Source organism: Lolium rigidum, chromosome 3, assembly GCF_022539505.1.
Source record: "Lolium rigidum isolate FL_2022 chromosome 3, APGP_CSIRO_Lrig_0.1, whole genome shotgun sequence".
Lineage (NCBI taxonomy): Eukaryota > Viridiplantae > Streptophyta > Magnoliopsida > Poales > Poaceae > Lolium > Lolium rigidum.
Window position 1 is genome coordinate 335428805 of NC_061510.1, and position 18360 is coordinate 335447164.

Here is an 18360-nt window from a genome sequence, read left to right on the forward strand (position 1 = left end):
ACGTGAATGACGCTTCGGTACCTCAATTTTGTTGTTGGTGTCGATGAAGAAAGCGTTCACCAGATCTCCCAAAGTTTTTTCTTGATCCAGCTTCGGGAAACACAACAAGAATAGCTTCGACAAAGCTCCCTTAGCCTTCTTCAAAAGTTCTTGGATTTGGTCGCTGGAGTCCACGGAAAAAGAGATGGCATCCGACATAGAATCCACCCGAAGCCTGTTGGTGCGATCGACAGGCATGTCGGCAGCACCTAAAGCATTGCAAAGAGTAAGCATTATAAGATGAAGAGAATTTGGCAAAGAAAGGGGGATACATGAGTCCAAGCAAATTACTGAGAATCCTTTCGATAGATTTGTGGAGATCGTCCTCCTTCTTATCTGCTTGGGCTTGAGCTTCAATCTTCTGCTCCTCCTCCTCCCTCGTCTTCGGCTTCAGCAGATCCAGCTCTTTCTTCAAGTCCGCGGATTCTCCTAGAGCTTCGATTGCCATTTTGTTTGCTCTTTCAAGTTGATCAGTCGAAGACTTAGCAACATCTCGGATGCGGGCATTTTCAGCCTCAAGGTGGATGAATTGGGCAGCAAAGTCCACCACCATATCTACTACAACCTAAATAGGCTGCAATGAAATAAAGAGTTTGTCAAAACAAATTACAAGATCATCAAAGCCAACACTCAACTGCAATCAACCAACTATAGGCTTGGGGACTACTCGGGTATGGATTGTTAGAAAGAAAAAAGAAGAAGACACTTACATGTCCATCTGAAGATGATGGAAGGAGCATCTACTGAAGGAGTAATCGGAGGGGAATTTTCTTTGACCTTTCTCACCGCTCTTCTTGGTGGAGGAGGAATAATCGGTACTTCTGCAGAAGACACCGGCACTACTTCCATTGTCGACACCGTCCCTTTGGAACTAATCTTCGCCTTCTTCGAAGGAGGAGGAGGATCTGTGTCTCCGTTAGAAGTGATAAAAAGGCATTGATCACATCAGCTAGAAAAAGTAACTTACGAGTCAGACAGCAAATCATCTTCATTGGCAAAGAAACGTAATGATCTTTTGGACGCCTGAGCTGCCGAAGCTTTGGGAGCTTCCGCGTCAGGAAGGTTATGATCAACTTCATCGTCATTGTTCCCGCTAGGGCTGACTCCGCTGTATCAATTTGTTCATCGGCAGCTACCCTTCGGCGCCTGGCAATAAAAGGCACGTCATCATCATCATCTTCTTTTTCCTCTTCGGAGGCGTCGCTATCTTCGACTACCTCGATACTTTTGTAATATCCCAGGTTTAGAGGCTAGAAAAAGAGAGAATAGAGTTGTGTGCATTGCATTCATGCATAGAAAATCCGAGGAATTTTCGCGCTTTTGTTTAAAACTGTCAAAGGGATCGAGATTTATCTTCCATCGATGGAATTGAGTTAGTCATCGATGTGAGTGCGACAAATTTTGACATGACCTCTACGAATGCATGTGTTTTTGGGAGAACAAATTTGAATTCAAATCAAATATGGATAATATGAATTCAAATAGTAAATGAATTTAATTTGAATTCCAAACTATAATATGAAATACAATATGTAAAAGTTAACACATTGATAATTCAAAATAGATAGATAATTTAAAACATTATTACAATATAGATCAATAAGGAAACTTGAGCTTTATTAATAAAAACACACATTTACGTTAATGCATAAAGAAATCCAAAACATACTCTATTTGTCAAATAAGTGACTAATGAGCTTCATGTTGAGTCTTAGTAGTGAGTCCTAGATGTATCTACGTGGCGTCACACTATTATACTCTTACACGGTGGCTTCGGCCACCAACCTCCTCCTTGAGGAGTTTTTGGTTTTCTTTTGGCTCTTTTTGACTTTCTTTGATATTCTTTTGGTTTCTTTCTCATTTTCTTTAGTTTTTCTTTTCACCCAAGCTTGGCTTTTCATGTTGATTCTTGAAAGCTTGGTTGAATGGTACCTTGGGGCGCTAGCATGCTTCCTCTCCCTTTTTGGTGTTCCCATGTCAAAGGGGGAGAAGTTGATCTATTAGGACGGGTTTTTGCATGGGAATGCCAAGGTCCTGGGTGCTTCTTTTTGGTTTTTCGCCCTTGGCATCATGTTTATCCCTTCCCCCGTTACATGGGAATGCCTATGGTCCTTGTTGATTATCTATTGTTGGCTACATCAATCCTATGGAGGCATTTATTGAGAGTTTGGGTTTTCTCAAGGCAAATGTATGACAAATCCACCCAAAGCTCTTTGTATCGCCATATGTTGCCTCCATAGTGTGCATATGCTATATGAACATGTCAAGTATCCTTGTTTCATATGCGCATGGTTTGTAAAATCTAGGGGGAGCTTTTCCTCTAGGATGTGTGTATGTGTATTCAAATGCATATTTGAATTATGCACACGTCTAGGGGGAGCCTCGTCTAGCTTTTGCAAATCTAGAACCTTATCATAATATCTTGTACTATATTGGAAATTCTTGTGTTGTCATCAAACACCAAAAAGGGGGAGATTGAAAGAGCAAGGTCTATATCTCGGGTTTTGTGTGTTTGATAACAACACTTGAATGAATTTAACCGTGTGCAAAGATTGTCTTTGATAGATTTGCAGGTACACGGTATCCTCGCTGAACACGTCATGATCGGAAGACTAAAGCGTAGCTTATAGGTTTTCTGGTTTTGTGTGTGTGTCGCGAGGTGACATGGTTGGAGAGGAAAAGAGGAAAAAGCAGTTTCTGCCTGACCGGTACTACCGGTACCAGGAGCGGTAGTACCGCTACCCTACTGGTACCGCCCTGCAGTACCGCTCTGGAAGTTTGCACTGGAAAGTCCCACAGAGAGTTACCGCTTAGGTACCGCGAGGGTCTAGGGACTCACAGAGGTCATTGCGGTACCTCAAGCGGTACCGCAAGCGGTACTACCGCTGTGAGTCCACGTGGCGAATCTGTGGGGGAATTTCGAATCCAGAGCGGTACTACCGCTTGCCAAAGCGGTAGTACCGGTTGTGCGGAAACTGCACATAACAGTTGGATTTTGAGGGACCTATATAAAGGCCCCTTCTTCCCCAGCTCGATTTTATCTCTTCTCTCTCTCTCCTCCATTGTTGCTGAGCTCAAACCTTGAGGATCTCCCCACCTACCCAATCAATCTTTCCCAAATTCGGAGGAGTGGTGGAGGAGGCCCCGATCTATACATCTACCAAGAGAGAATCCACCAAAACCATCTAGTCCTTAGTGGATCTTGAAGTTAGGGTTCCTATAGTGGGATCTTGGAGGAAGTGCTCATATGGAGGCTAGCTTGGAGTTGTGCTAGCCCCATAGGGTGTTGGGAGCCTCCTAGTGTTGTGGAGCTCGCCCCAACCTTGTGAAGGAACCACCGCCTCGACCGGTGCCTTAGTGGATAAGAGGAAGCCCCTTTGCGGAGCTCTCTCGAGGAAGAAGGTGAGGCCTTCCTTCGTGGCGTGGCCGTCTAGCCTTCATGGCTAGCACCTCCTCAACACATACGTACTCCCTTTTGTGGGAGGAACTGCGGGAAACAAACCTCGCCTCGTCTCCGCACCCCCCGGTTGTCCCGCTCCCTAACCTTACTATTGTACTTGGTTCCTTTGCTTGTTGCACTATCCTAGGAACATACTAGGACCACCTCTATCACTAAAGCTATCACCTTTACTTCCGCATCGCACTAAAATTGAAAAAGGATAAAAATTGCGTAACGACCATTCACCCCCCCTCTTGTTCGCTAAGATCCATTCACTATGACTATAAGAAGTAACGAAAGAGGTGGCATCAGAAGAATATCCTTGGTCGTATTCAGGAAGCTAAGGAGTAGGAAGATACTTACAGTTCAAACTTTCTGTTGCTTTCTGCAACTTAGCAAGGGCGTATCGTTCCGCGTTAGTGGCCAGCTCACCCTTCTTCTTTATAATGGCTGCCATAGCGTGAATACCACGCATATCCTTTTCCATCTGGGCAATTCGAGTCTTCATACGTTGGAGCCGATCGTTCTCAGAACAACTATCCGAAGGACCTTCGGTAAAAGAGGGCACAGGAACCACCTGCAAAGATATACCATTAAGTATGTGATGGAATATGTGAGTCATTCAGTTGGAATTACTCCCATCGGGAGCGTACAATCAAAACATTGAAGTATTACAGCAAAAGGGTATTGGCAACATTGCCAATACAGGATTCATTACAATATAAAGGTCTTATGACAAGGAATTGTTTTAAACAAACGGACGAAATTACAATCCAATAAAAAGGAGGAATCAAGGAGCCTGGGTCTGAGTCGATAAGCTTGGGCCAGCAGTTGACTTGTTGGCTGAAACCAGCTCAAGAAGCTGAAGTGCACACTTGTGTGCTGAAGATTTATAGAGGCTCAAGTCGATAAGTTGACCATCTTGCTCCTTAGGTAGTTCTTTAGACATTTGTTCCATATCGGCTTTGAATCCATGACCCATCATAAATTGGAAAATTAGAAGAGCGCCGTAGGTGCGTGAGGTGCATTTGAATACATCGATAATTTCCTTAGTGTCGATGACAAAAGCATATGTTAATTGTTCCAGAGTTTTGTTTTGGTCGGCCTTGGGGAAAATCATCGATTGCATCCTCGACATGACTCCTTTGTTCTTCTGGAGAAGGGCTTGAATAAGCTTGCTAGATTCAAGAGTCATTGACAAAGCATCGACAGGAGAATTATCTGGGAGCTTACCTAAGGCATCAGGAATATCGGCAGCTTCTACGAAGAACGAAAAGGAGAATTTGTTAGTTACAATTAAATCGAGAAAGGAGAAACTAAAAGTTGAGTCAATGAGAGTTACTGAGCAGGGCCAGAATGGATTGGCGAAGAAGGTTGTCCTTTTTACTCCTCTGAGCTTCGGCGGCGGTATTCAAAGCTTTCTCATCCTTTAGCTTGTTCCTCAACCGCACAAGCTCTTCCTTCAAAGAATCAGCATTTTGGCAATCTTCGGCAGCCATCTTAACTGCATTATCAAGCTTCAAGGAAGTAGATTCAACTTCTTTTTGAAGCCGAACCTTCTCAGCTTCGAGCGAAGTGAATAGAGAGGCAAAAGCCTCCAAAGTGGAAATGACCGTTCGGAAATCCTAAAGAAGTAAAAAGAAGTAGCTATTAACAGCGGCAGAATTCTCGTCAAAAAGTTTATAGTTCAATAAAGACTCGGGAGTTGTTAGAAGCCGACGTATTATCGGAATAGAAAAGCTTACAGGTCTTCCAGGAGGAGGAGAAGCAGTAATGGCAGAAGTCGAAGGAATCTCCTTCACTTTAGAGAGGGAAGAAGCTGTCGAAAGTTGAGCTGCTGGGGTTGTCGCTGGAGCCGAAACTTCTGAAGCTGTCGGAGCTGGCTTGCTGGAACTTGTCTTATTCTTTTTTGGAGGGGGCTCTATGAAGCCCTCGTCGCTGTAAGCATGTAAACCAGAAAAAATGAGAACTAGATACGAGAGAAAATCTTGGAGCAGTAAAAGAGACTTACAGATCATACAGATCATCTTCGTCGGCAAAGCCGCCAGACGAGATCTTTTTGAGGGCTACACATTGGCCTTCTCCGCAGCTGCATCAACAAAGGCAACACGATCAGAATCATCGTCGTGATTTGACTCCGCCGTGTCACTTGTATCGTCAGCAAAAGATCTAGGGTCTATGGAAAAAAGCTTCGGGATTCGCAGGATCATTGTCTTCATCTTCAGGGCCTACGTTTTCTTCAGTACGGGATTCTACAGGAATGGAAGAACTTATCTCTTCAAGATTGTCATCCGACATATCCTGGAAATTCTCGGGAGCTAACGGGACCTGTCGAAGGAGTTAAGGGTCTTAGTAAAAAAGAGGGAAAATAAGTGTAACTCGAGTGCAACAGTTAATGTAAATATAAAAGAGAAGTTACCTCGTTTGGCGGGTGGTCGACATCGAAGGGTGATTGAGGAGATAGAAGTGGAATCGAATCTTCTTGACTAAAGTGAGTCAAGTGCCTGACTTCATCAAGTAATTCTATTTCGGACAGTTCAACGACGTTTACTCTGGTTTCATCCATGGGGCCTGAATATAACCACATCGGGTGGGATCTAGACATGACTGGTTGGATTCGACGTTTCAAGAAAACGGCTGTTATTTCAGTATCCATCATAGTTTGGACATCGGATTCCTTGATACGAAGAATTCTATCAAATAACTTATCGACTGCCGGTTTCTCTTCGGGTGACAGAATATTCTTCCAAGATCTTTTGGGCATGGCTTCGAGGACATCGACAAATTGTGGCAGTTGCATGTTGGTTGCTGTTGATTCTTTGATGTAGAACCACTTCAACCTCCACCCCTGGACAGACTCTCTCATTGGAAAATTGAAGTAGTCTACCTCCTTGCGGACAACAAATCCAACTCCGCCGGTGACAAAGGAACCACTACTACAGTTGTAGCGTTTTACGAAGAAGATTTTTTCCATAAACCGAAGTGAGGCTCAATGGCTAGGAAAGCCTCGCATAGGGTGATGAAAATAGCAAGATGGAGAATCGAATTGGGTGTCAATTGTCATAATTGTATCTCGTACAAGTGAAGAAGACGCCGGAGGAAATCATGGGCAGGGAGAGAGAGCCCACGATACAGAAAGGACATGAACATCACAGTAAAACCAGTAGGAGGGTTAGGGCGTGAAGCCGAACCTGGGAGATTGATGTTCCCTTCATCGGCCGAAATTATGCCAAGGCTTCGAGCTTTTTTCTCATCGCGCTTGGTCGTCGTGGAAGCAGGCCAATCACCGGGCAGATGTCCCGCGGCGGAAGCCTCCGGCATGGGCGGTGCGGGAGCTGGGGCAGAAACCTCCGATGCGCTCTTTCTCGGCGCGCTGGATGTGGCTTTAGCGGCGGCACCGCTGGTCGCGGCGCTGGCGGCGAGGGTGAGCTTCCTCTTCTTCACCATCGTTGAGAGAATCAGAGGGAGATCTAAGAACGACGGCGGCGGCGCAACGGTTTTGAGGAAGAAGGACGAGCAAGAAAGAAGAACCGTGAAAAGAGAGAATGGAAAGGATAAATTTTGTCCTTCACGGTTATAAACTAAGGGTTAATCAAAGGAGACTTGGAATTAGGTCACCACGTGTCGTTATGTCTATTTTACCAAGAAACCTTTTCTCTACTACACGCGGAAATCGAGGAGGCGTCTTGTTTACTGCACAAGCACTGGTCATTTCCTAAACTGACTGCGCAGGAGTAGGGTGGGCCCTTCAGGTTATGTCCTGTCAATCAGACCGCAGCAGTGGTTACGTCATCAATGATGTCATAAGTAGTATCGACTCCACATGAAGCATCCGAAGGAAACTGAAACAATCGAGTGGTTCGGTCTAAGTCTACACACAGTTGCGAGCATCCGTGCCTAGACTCGGGGGCTACTCCCATCGGGAGCGCTGAACACGCACCCGATAAAAGTTATGGACTTGAAGACTTCGCACGGCCCAGGTTCATGCCCGGGGACTTGATTCTGAGTAGGGTAACGTTGTTTTGCCATCGGCAGTTAACCAGCATTGATCTATTGAGTGAAGCTGGGCACGTTATTCAACATCCTTTACATTCTACCAACAAGCATAACCTTACTTGGAGGGACTGAAGACCCGATATAAGAAGATATATCGGATGACCATGATAGTTTGCAGAAAATATCGGTAGAAGAAAAACATTCGAGTAGTACAACTTGAGTCTACGCACGGTTGCAAGCATCCGTTCCTAGACTCGGGGGCTACTCCCATCGGGAGCGCTGAGCGCGCACCCGATATAGAAGGCGTCGCTATTACAAGGGAGTCAAGATTTTTTTGGCAATTATAAATATTCGACAGAAGATAGTTTTAGTCCCTGCCCGAAGCTTCTTCGGCCAGTCACTCGGGGGCTACTGATGTGGGCATTACCCTTCGGGTAATTAGTGTTGCGCTACCTCTTACAGCCCAACAAGGGGCCCATGAAGAACGTCCATCGACCAAGGTGGGATGTTATGTCGGTTCCAAAGAAGGATTCTTGAAGAACAAGGCAAGAAGACGAAGAAAACAAGGAAAGTTTAGACATAGGATTCTTTGTAACTTAGTAATACCCGGACAGACCTCTCGAGACCTGGCTCACAATATAAGGGCCAGGAGAGGGTCTGCCGAGGGAAACACAATTATTATAGCCATAACCACCGCAAGTCTAGAGCTAGGTCATCGTAGAACTTAGCCTCTCGACGAGATCTTAGTCGAAGACTTTGGCTACCCCATTGTAACCCGATAATTTCAGTAATCAAGATCAGACAAGCATGACGTAAGGGTTTTACCTCATCAAGGGCCCCGGACCTGGGTAAATCGCTCTCCCCGCTTGTTTGATAACCGATGTCTCGTGTCAGCCTACGGGATTCCATCTACCCTAAGCCCCAAACGGAGGGCATTGTCGGGGAGTACCCTCGACAACCGCCTTATTCGGAAAGGGGTAACGGCCATGCCTACGCCCGCGCCCCGACAGACCAACGACTCATCATCGGTCGGCATACGCAAGGGGTCATCCACATACGGATGATGAGACCTCACCATGTCGCAGTAGTCATCCTTGGCGGCCTTGGCATTTCCGTAGTACTGGGGCTGAGGCAATGCGGGATTGGGCTTCGTCTTCGTCCGCATCATGTCATATATCTCGGGATCATGAAGCACCACCCCAGGTGCTGCCTCGGCCAACTGCATCGCGAAAAGAAAGGTTATGCATATCACAAATGTAACATGACGGGAAATGAAAGAAGGTCGTTCCATGTATATACATAGCACTTTCCCCTTGTAGCGGTTGAAGTCGCGGTTTCCCGTGCAGTGTGTGCCACCGGTGCCTCGGTTCTCCATGTTACGCCTCGACACGGCTGCAAACTCCTCGTCCATCTTGAGCCACCTCGCCCTAATCAGCTCCTCCCATGCCTCCTTATGCGGCTCAGCCCACTCGGGACAAACCTAAAAATGCAATACTCAACTCAAGATAATCCAATGGAAACTTAGCAGCAATGTAGAATCTCATTGACATTTTACTCACCTACATGTACTCCTCAATGGTCATTGCCCATTCCTTCGTAGGCTCGTTACCGACATAGTCCTCCTTCTTGACCCTCTTACCCCTGTTAGCCTAGGAGGCACTAGCGGAGGTGACCTTTTGGTTGTACCACTACTGCGGTGTCAACCTCTCACAAGAGGCACGCAAAGTGAGACGCGCCTACCTATCAACCTCCGGGTCCACACGATAGAAGCACTTCAATCATGCATAAATCAGTTGTGAAAGTCATGAGTTAGCACATTAGGGTCATCAACTATGAACGGTGCTCGAGAAATATATGTCTTACCCAAAACTTAGTGGTCACAGCCTCAACAGCTGTCGCGAAGCCTACGGCAGGGGCATCCTCATAGTCCGCCCAAGTAGTGGCTAGCTTTATCTTGCCACCGGGGACCGTGCTAAGAGGAGTGTATCTGCCCGGCCAGAACTTCTTAATCAGAGCCCCAAGCAAGCTGTTAGGCAGGCGAGGGGAGGGGGCTTGGCCTCCTTAGGCCATGTCCAGTTGCTGCAAATAAATCACACGTTAGTACACATGCCAAATTGTTTATTATGACCAAGATGAAAATACATGTTTAAAATTTATAAAGTAGTACACTTACTCATCTCCCGAAGGAATGATAAGGTCCTTCTCATCATGGGTCTTAGGCTCCTTCCTCGCCTCAGCGACTTTTGCTTCTCCACGAATCTTCAAGGGCTTCAACGTACCCCCACCCTCCATCACCTCCAACTCAGCCCTAGAGTCCGACTCGTGTGTAGACTCCGTCTCCATCTCCACCTCCGCACTAGACGGACCCTCTAGGAACAACTCAGGAGCCACGTCGCCAGAAGAAAAGGGTGGTGGGTCAAATTCCATGTGTACCCCGCCACCACCTCGTCCACCTCGTCCTCCAAATCGTCCTCCTCGTCCTCGACCTCGCCCTCCATCGGTACCATCGACGTAACGCGGATTGGGCACCGTGGGTCTCACACTCTGTCTAGGCGGTCTACGAAGAATCCTCTTCACCTGCGCCATCGTCCTAAGCAAGCTCGCTGAGTCTTCCTTGCTAGCATACAAAGGGGCAACTGGAGAATTCTGGAAAGAGAGGCAGCTCAGAGAATATCGAAGGCTGCACAACCTATGTTACAAGTGCGGTGAACCTTATGACCCTACTCATCAGTGCGGCAAGAAAATGGTGGCCACTTCCAATGCTCTGGAAATACAAGAGGATTCAGTGATATTATCTGATGACATTCTCAGTATAATGGAAATGAGGGACTTGGCAGAAGCACAACTCTTAAGTGTATCTTTGAACGCTTTGGTTGGTTCTTAAGATTCTCACTGCTTGCGCCTAAGAGATCTTGTGGGCAACTAGGTGATGTTGATATTGGTTGATTCCGGAAGCAGTACTAGTTTCATCAGCTCCAACATGTTGGCCAGAATTCACTGTGACACTGTTGATGTGCCCGAAGTGAAAGTGAAAGTGGTGAATGGTCAATATATGGCAACTAACAAGCTTGTGCCTGCCTTGTCTTGGTGGTCACAAGGATCAACATTCACTACACCCATGTGTGTGCTTGACCTTGGAGGATATGATGCCATCTTGGGTATTGATTGGCTCAAAACACACAACCCCATGACTACAGATTGGAACAAAAATTTCATCTCATTTCCTTATCAAGGAAAGCAGATCACCCTGCACGGAGTTCAACCTGCTACTGCAGCATGTCTCAAGGAGATTCCTATTGAACAATTTGCTAAATGGAATAAAGGAAACGAAGTGTGGGCAGCGGCCGCGGTCCATATTGAACCCACTGTAACACCGCAAGTGAAAGTGCATGGACCCCCATGTGTTGTTTTGGTAATTAATGACAATCCCTATGGACTAATGTTTGCATTGAGTTATATTTGTAGGTGTTGTCCATAGGCAATGCTTGAACCATATATTGGCTTCAAGGTTACAATAAGAAGAAATTGATGAAGGATATCAAGTGTCAAGTATGTCTTGAAGATGAAGATGAAAGGAGCCCTCAAGTTACTTCAAGACATCAACATGATGAAGAATGAAGAAATGAAGTGCAAGTTCAAGATGAGCCAAACTCGAAGAGATCATATGCTTGAAGCTTGTCATCCATATGGTGATTATGGATATGTGAAGATGCGTCGAAGAAGAAGCTCTCCCATAGTGGAGTATGGGGAGCATTTCGCATGACTTCATCAAGCAAGCACAATCAAGAAAGGCGTTCCATCTTGTTGCGGTCAAGACCATCATCATCAAGCTCAAGTGGAATGCGCAAGGTTAAGGTTTGATCTTGTTAGGGTTTCTTTCTCACCGGTCTCATGGTGTATTTGGAGACCGGTTTATAGTTTAGTTGCCGTACTATCAAGAGGGCTCTCGAGTGAGTAACTCGATCGTATCCTTCGGAGAGCTCAAACCTTTGCATCCTTGCACCATCTTTCTTGGTTGTTATTTGGATATTATTCATGTGATGTTTTAGATCTTGTGCTTGTTCTCATGACAAGCTCTAGTTCATCGAGAATGGTTTTTGCACGGGCAACTTGTTGCATTTTCAAGGTTGGAGGTTTTACCGGTATGTCTTTTTTAGATAGGTCAATCCTTTATTCATTTATTTCTATCCTAACTTACTGTACTATGATGGTTCCCTGCATGATCTTGTAGAGCTTTTTACTAGCTTCAAAACGAGCCCAAGATCATCAAAATCGGAGTCCGGATGCAAAAGTTCTTGAAGTTTTCGTGAAGCAGTTTTTTGGCCGGAAGTTGGCCGGAAGTTCCGGTCTACTTCTGGTGAATTTCCGGAAATGACGAATCTGCACGCAGAAAGTATACTGTAAGCATTCCGGAGGCGCCCTACTTCATCCGGAAGTTGGCCGGTACTTCTGGGGGGCGGAAGTTCCGGTTTTGATGAGTTTTGTGCATAACGGGCCGATTTCTCTTGCCCTATTTAAGGGGTCTTCTTCCCCAAAGTTTCCTATCCGTTAGAGCTCGTTTTTTCCTCCATTGTTGACCTTCTTTGAGCTTTCTATCTCCCTCTCCCTCCAATGAATCTTGCATCTATTTGAGAGAAAGATAGAGGAGATCTAGATCTACATCTTCACCAATCAAATCCCTCTCTTTGTGAGGGGAATCCACTAGATCTAGATCTTGGAGAAATTTGGTGTTCCTCCTCTTATTTGTTCGTCCTCTCTTATTCCCCCAATAGCTTTTGTAGCTTTGTTGGAATTTGAGAGAGAAGGACTTGAGCATCTTTGTGGTGTTCTTGCCATTGCATTTGGTGCATCAGTTTGACTTCTCCGCGGTGATACATGGAGGTGAAAGTTCGTGAGATATTCACTTCGGGAGCTTATTCCCAGAGCTTGTTCCTCTTGGGTCTTTGGACCCTAGACGGCTTAGTGGTCTTTGTGGTGTTCTTGGGGACTCCAATTAAGTTGTGGAGATTCTTCAAGGGAAAGGCCTTTGTGGCAATGATTAGTGGTCTTTGTGGTGTTCTTGGGGACTCCAATTAAGTTGTGGAGATTCTTCAAGGGCAAAGCCTTTGTGGAAATTTATTGGGAGCCTCCAATTAAGTTGTGGAGATAGCCCCAAGCTTTGTGCGGGTTCGGTGACCTCCCTAAGGTTCCATAGTGGATCGAGGACATCCCTTTTTGGTGGGAATTCTCGAGGAGAATACGGTGGCCCTCGTGCATTTGGAGTGACTTGTCCTCCACACCGCTCCAACGGAGAGTAGCACTCGCAAGAGTGTGAACTTCGGGATACATCGTTGTCTCCGCGTCACTTCGGTTATTCCTATACCCGAGCTCTTTACTTATGCACTTTACCTTGTGATAGCCATCGTGCTTGAAGTTATATATGCTATCACATAGTTATTTGTATTGCTTAGCATAAGTTGTTGGTGCACATAGGTGAACCATAGTATATAGGCTTTGGGCTTGACAAAGTAAACGCTAGTTTTATTCCGCATTTGTTAAGCCCATCTTGTAAAAGTTCTAAATCGCCTATTCACCCCCCTCTAGGCGACATCCGTGTCCTTTCAATTGGTATCAGAGCAAGGTCTCTCATTCTTAGGCTTCACCGCCTTGAGAGTAAAGATGTCGGTTAGGGGATTAGCGCACAATAACTTGTTTATATTTGATGGCACAAATTATGATCTATGGAAAATTTATGTTCTTAATATTTTGCAGGGTATTTCCCCGGACATGGAGCGAATTCTTGACATGGGTTTTTCTTCTCCTAAGGATCCTCAAAATTTATCTCTTGAGGAGAAGAAAAACTCTTGCCTCGATGCTCTTGCTTCTCATGTGTTTTCCATTGTTGTGAGCAATGTAGTTACTTCATCAATCATGCCTTTTGGGAGCGCTCATGAATTATGGACAAATCTTCAAGATAAATATGATGTGTCCAATATTATTGGGGATGATTGTATTGCTTCCACTTCTGGCCGTGATGAGTTCTCATCTTCATCCACTTCACCAATGTGTGGCAAGACACAAGGTAATGATATGGTGAGTGGTGATGAAAATTGCAATGTTGAAATTGAGCTTACTATTGATGATTCTTCATCTCTATCTCATTGCAATGCTTCATCTATGGACATAAACACATCTAGCACTATAAATCATCTACATGCTTGTGTTGATAGTCCTTGCATATCATGTGTAAGTTTCTTGAATAAATCTCATGATGATATGCTTGATTTGTCTTGTGGCCATGATAAAAATTCTTCTATTTCCTCTAGTTGTTGTGTGACTAACAATGTAGAGGAAACCAAAGATTCTATTGTTCAATACAAGATCTTGAAAGGAGCCTCAAGTAACTCCTCATCTTTATCTCACGGTTCTCATATATGCCTTATGGCCAAGAGTTCCACGGTATCTCCTACCGTGGAACCTAATATTTCTCGTGGAGATAAGGATGAGGATGAGTATGAAGAAGAGGATTGGGTTGTCTCTCTACGCGATAAGGGTAAGAATGTATTCAAGGTTCTTTGCAAGGATAAAATTGCTAGCTCTCACTTCTTTGAAATCTTGACTACCGCTATTGAGAGCCAAAAATGTATTTGGATGCGTGAGAACACCATTGATAAAATGGGTGCTCTTGAACGTGAGTATGCCAATGATCTGGCATCCCTAAAGGATGAACTTGAAGAAGAACAAACCACCAAGGAAGCTCTTGAGGAGACCTTTGCTCTAGAATTGTCTAGAGAAAAGGAAAACCATGATAGAGCTCTTGAGGTGGCAAATGAACTAAAGCTAAAAAATGATAAGCTTGTGTTTGTTAATGCTAAACTCCTTGAGGATTTTGAGCAACTCAAAAAGGGCTCAAGGGTCATTGAGAGTGCACTCACCAAACTCACAGAGTCGCATGAGCAACTTAAAGCTTATTATCTAAAAGAGCATGCCAACTTGCCTTCTCCTATTGCTATTAATAATGATGCTTGTGCTACTAACTCTACTTCTTGTGAAGCATCTATCTTGAAGGAGAATGTTGAGCTAAGGGCTCAACTTGATTTGCTAACTAGGAATTATGGGAAATTGGAAGAAAATCATGGAAAGCTTTCTAGCTCCCATGAGGATCTTCTAGCCTCTCATGATAGGCTAAAGTTAGCTCATGAGGCTATCATATCAAAGGCAGCACCTTGTGGGCCTCATGTGGATACTAGCACTACTACTCAAAATGCTATATTGCCATGTGCTAGTCCTAGTAATTCATACACTCATAGTATTGCTAAATCTTGTGATGAATTATCTTCCTTGCCTTATTGCTCTAACAATGAAGGTTCTACTTCCTCTAGTACTTGTGTTGTTACTAACCATGTAGAGGAAATCAAAGAGCTCGAGGCCCAAGTCACTTCTTTGAAGAACGACTTGGTAAAGAGTCATGAAGGGAAATGCAAACTTGACACGATGTTGAGTATGCAACAATCCCCCAATGACAAGCGTGGACTTGGATTCAAATCCAACAACAAGAACAAGTCCAAGAACAACAACAAGAAGGGCCAAGTACAAGTCAAAGACCCGACCAAGATTGTTTGCTTCAAGTGCAATATTGAAGGGCACCATGTTAGATCTTGCCCTTTGAAGAAGAAGCAAAAAGGGAAGCGGCCTCAAGCTCAAACTCATATTCAACCTCAAGTTGAAGAAAGGCCACTTCCCAAGAAGAATCAAGCCAATGCTCCCATTGTGGAGAAATCTAGTGAGAAGAAGGAGAAGAAAAGAACTTTCTACATATGTCGTGAGAAGGGCCACATCTCCTCCTTTTGCCCTATTGGTACCTCATCCAACTCTATCACCATTGATAATATTTATTCTCTTCGTAAGGATGAGGGTGGAAATGTGTTTGCCAAATATGTTGGTGCTCAAAGTGGTGTCAAGAAAAGAACCATTTGGAATGCCAAGCCTATTGTGACTAACCTCTTAGGACCCAACTTAGTTGGGGACCAACAATCCAAAACTTGATCAATAGGTGCTTGTTCGAGGGCATTGGAGACTTGGCTACATCATGAAGAATTAAGGGATCTTCATCATTTATATTATCTCAAGCCAAGTCTTTTGGTTATCTTGCTTATATCTGATACGTCTCCAACGTATCGATAATTTCTTGTGTTCCATGCCACATTATTGATGTTATCTACATGTTATATGCACACTTTATGTCATATTCGTGCATTTTCTGGAACTAACCTATTAACAAGATGCCGAAGTGCCAGTTCCTGTTTTCTGCTGTTTTGGGTTTCAGAAATCCTAGTAACGAAATATTCTCGGAATCGGACGAAATCAACGCCAAAGTTCCTATTTTCATCGGAAGCATCCAGAACACCCGGGAAGGATCAGAGGGGAGCCCTGGGGGCCCCACACCACACCCCGGCGCGGCCAAGGGGGGGGGCCCCCTAGGGTGTGGGCCCCCCAGAGACCCTCTGGCGCCGCCTCTCCGCCTATATAAAGCCCCCGGATCGAGAAAACCCTATCACGATTGACGAAACCCACGAAAACCTTCCAGAGCCGCCGCCATCGCGAAGCCAAGATCTGGGGGACAGGAGTCTCTGTTCCGGCACCCTGCCGGAGCGGGGAAGTGCCCCCGGAAGGCTTCTCCATCGACACCGCTGCCATCTCCACCGCCATCTTCATCACCGCTGCTGCTCCCATGAGGAGGGAGTAGTTCTCCATCGAGGCTCGGGGCTGTACCGGTAGCTATGTGGTTCATCTCTCTCCTATGTGTTTCAATACAATAATCTCATGAGCTGCCTTACATGATTGAGATTCATATGATGATGCTTGTAATCTAGATGTCATTATGCTAGTCAAGTGAGTTTTACTTATGTGATCTCCGGAGACTCCTAGTCCCACGTGTGTAAAGGTGACAGAGTGTGTGCACCGTGTGGGTCTCTTAGGCCATATTTCACGGAATACTTACTCAATGTTGAATGGCATAGTGAGGTGCTTATTTATATCTCTTTATGATTGCAGCATGTTTTGTATCACAATTTATCTATGTGCTACTCTAGTGATTTGTTATTAAAGTAGTTTATTCCTCCTGCATGTGTGCAAAGGTGACAGTGCGTGCACCGTGTTAGTACTTGGTTTATGCTATGATCATGATCTCTTGTAGATTGCGAAGTTAACTATTGCTATGATAATATTGATGTGATCTATTCCTCCTACATATGCATGAAGGTGACAGTGTGCATGCTATGCTAGTACTTGGTTTAGTCCGTTGATCTATCTTACACTAAAGGTTACTTAAACATGAGCATTATTGTGGAGCTTGTTAACTCCGGCATTGAGGGTTCGTGTAATCCTACGCAATGTGTTCATCATCCAACAAAAGTGTAGAGTATGCATTTATCTATTCTGTTATGTGATCAATGTTGAGAGTGTCCACTAGTGAAAGTGTAATCCCTAGGCCTTGTTCCTAAATACTGCTGAGTTACTACTGCTTGTTTCATCGTTTCTACTGCGTTACTACTGCCGCAATACCACCACCATCAACTACACGCCAAGCACTTTTCTGGCACCGTTGCTACTTCTCATACTTATTTATACCACCTGTATTTCACTATCTCTTCGCCGAACTAGTGCACCTATTTGGTGTGTTGGGGACACAAGAGACTTCTTGCTTTGTGGTTGCAGGGTTGCATGAGAGGGATATCTTTGACCTCTTCCTCCCTGAGTTCGATAAACCTTGGGTATCCACTTAAGGGAAACTTGCTGCTGTTCTACAAACCTCTGCTCTTGGAGGCCCAACACCGTCTACAAGAATAGAAGCTCCCGTAGACATCAAGCACTTTTCCGGCGCCGTTGCCGGGGAGGAAAGGTAAAAAGGCTCTCATACTACGGTCTCAGGTAAAGTATTTTTCCGGCGCCGTTGTGTGTGTGCTCAAAGCTATTTCCTTTAGATCCTGCAATTGCATCTTGTTGTTTCTTGTTTACACTAGTTTGGCATAATGTACAAGAGTGAGCTTCTTATTCTATTTCCTGATTTAAAACATGGATTGTTTGATGCGAAAATTAAAAAACCTATGAAATCTTCTTTGCATGCTGGTAGTAATATTAGTATGAACGCTTTGAACACCATTGTTGACAATGATATGGAAAATTCTAAGCTTGGGGAAGCTGGCTTTGATGAGCATGATATTTTTAGTCCCCCAAGCATTGAGGAGAAAATTTTCTTTGATGATACTTTTCCTCCTACACTTTATGAGAATAATAATGATAGCTACTTTGTTGAATTTGCTCCCACTACAACTAATAAAATTGATTATGCTTATGTGGAGAGTAATAATTTTATGCATGAGACTCATGATAAGAATGCTTTATGTGATAGTTATATTGTTGAGTTTGCTCATGATGCTACTGAAAGTTATTATGAGAGAGGAAAATATGGTTGTAGAAATTTTCATGTTACTAAAACACCTCTCTATGTGCTGAAATTTTTGAAGCTACACTTGTTTTATCTTCCTATGCTTGTTACTTTGCTCTTCATGAACTTGTTTATTTACAAGATTCCTATGCATAGGAAGCATGTTAGACTTAAATGTGTTTTGTATTTGCCTCTTGATGCTCTCTTTTGCTTCAAATACTATTTCTTGCGAGTGCATCATCAAAACTGCTGAGCCCATCTTAATGGCTATAAAGAAAAGAACTTCTTGGGAGATAACCCATGTGTTATTTTGCTACAGTACTTTGTTTTATATTTGTGTCTTGGAAGTTGTTTACTACTGTAGCAACCTCTCCTTATCTTAGTTTTGTGTTTTGTTGTGCCAAGTAAAGTCTTTGATAGTAAAGTAAGTACTAGATTTGGATTACTGCGCAGAAACAGA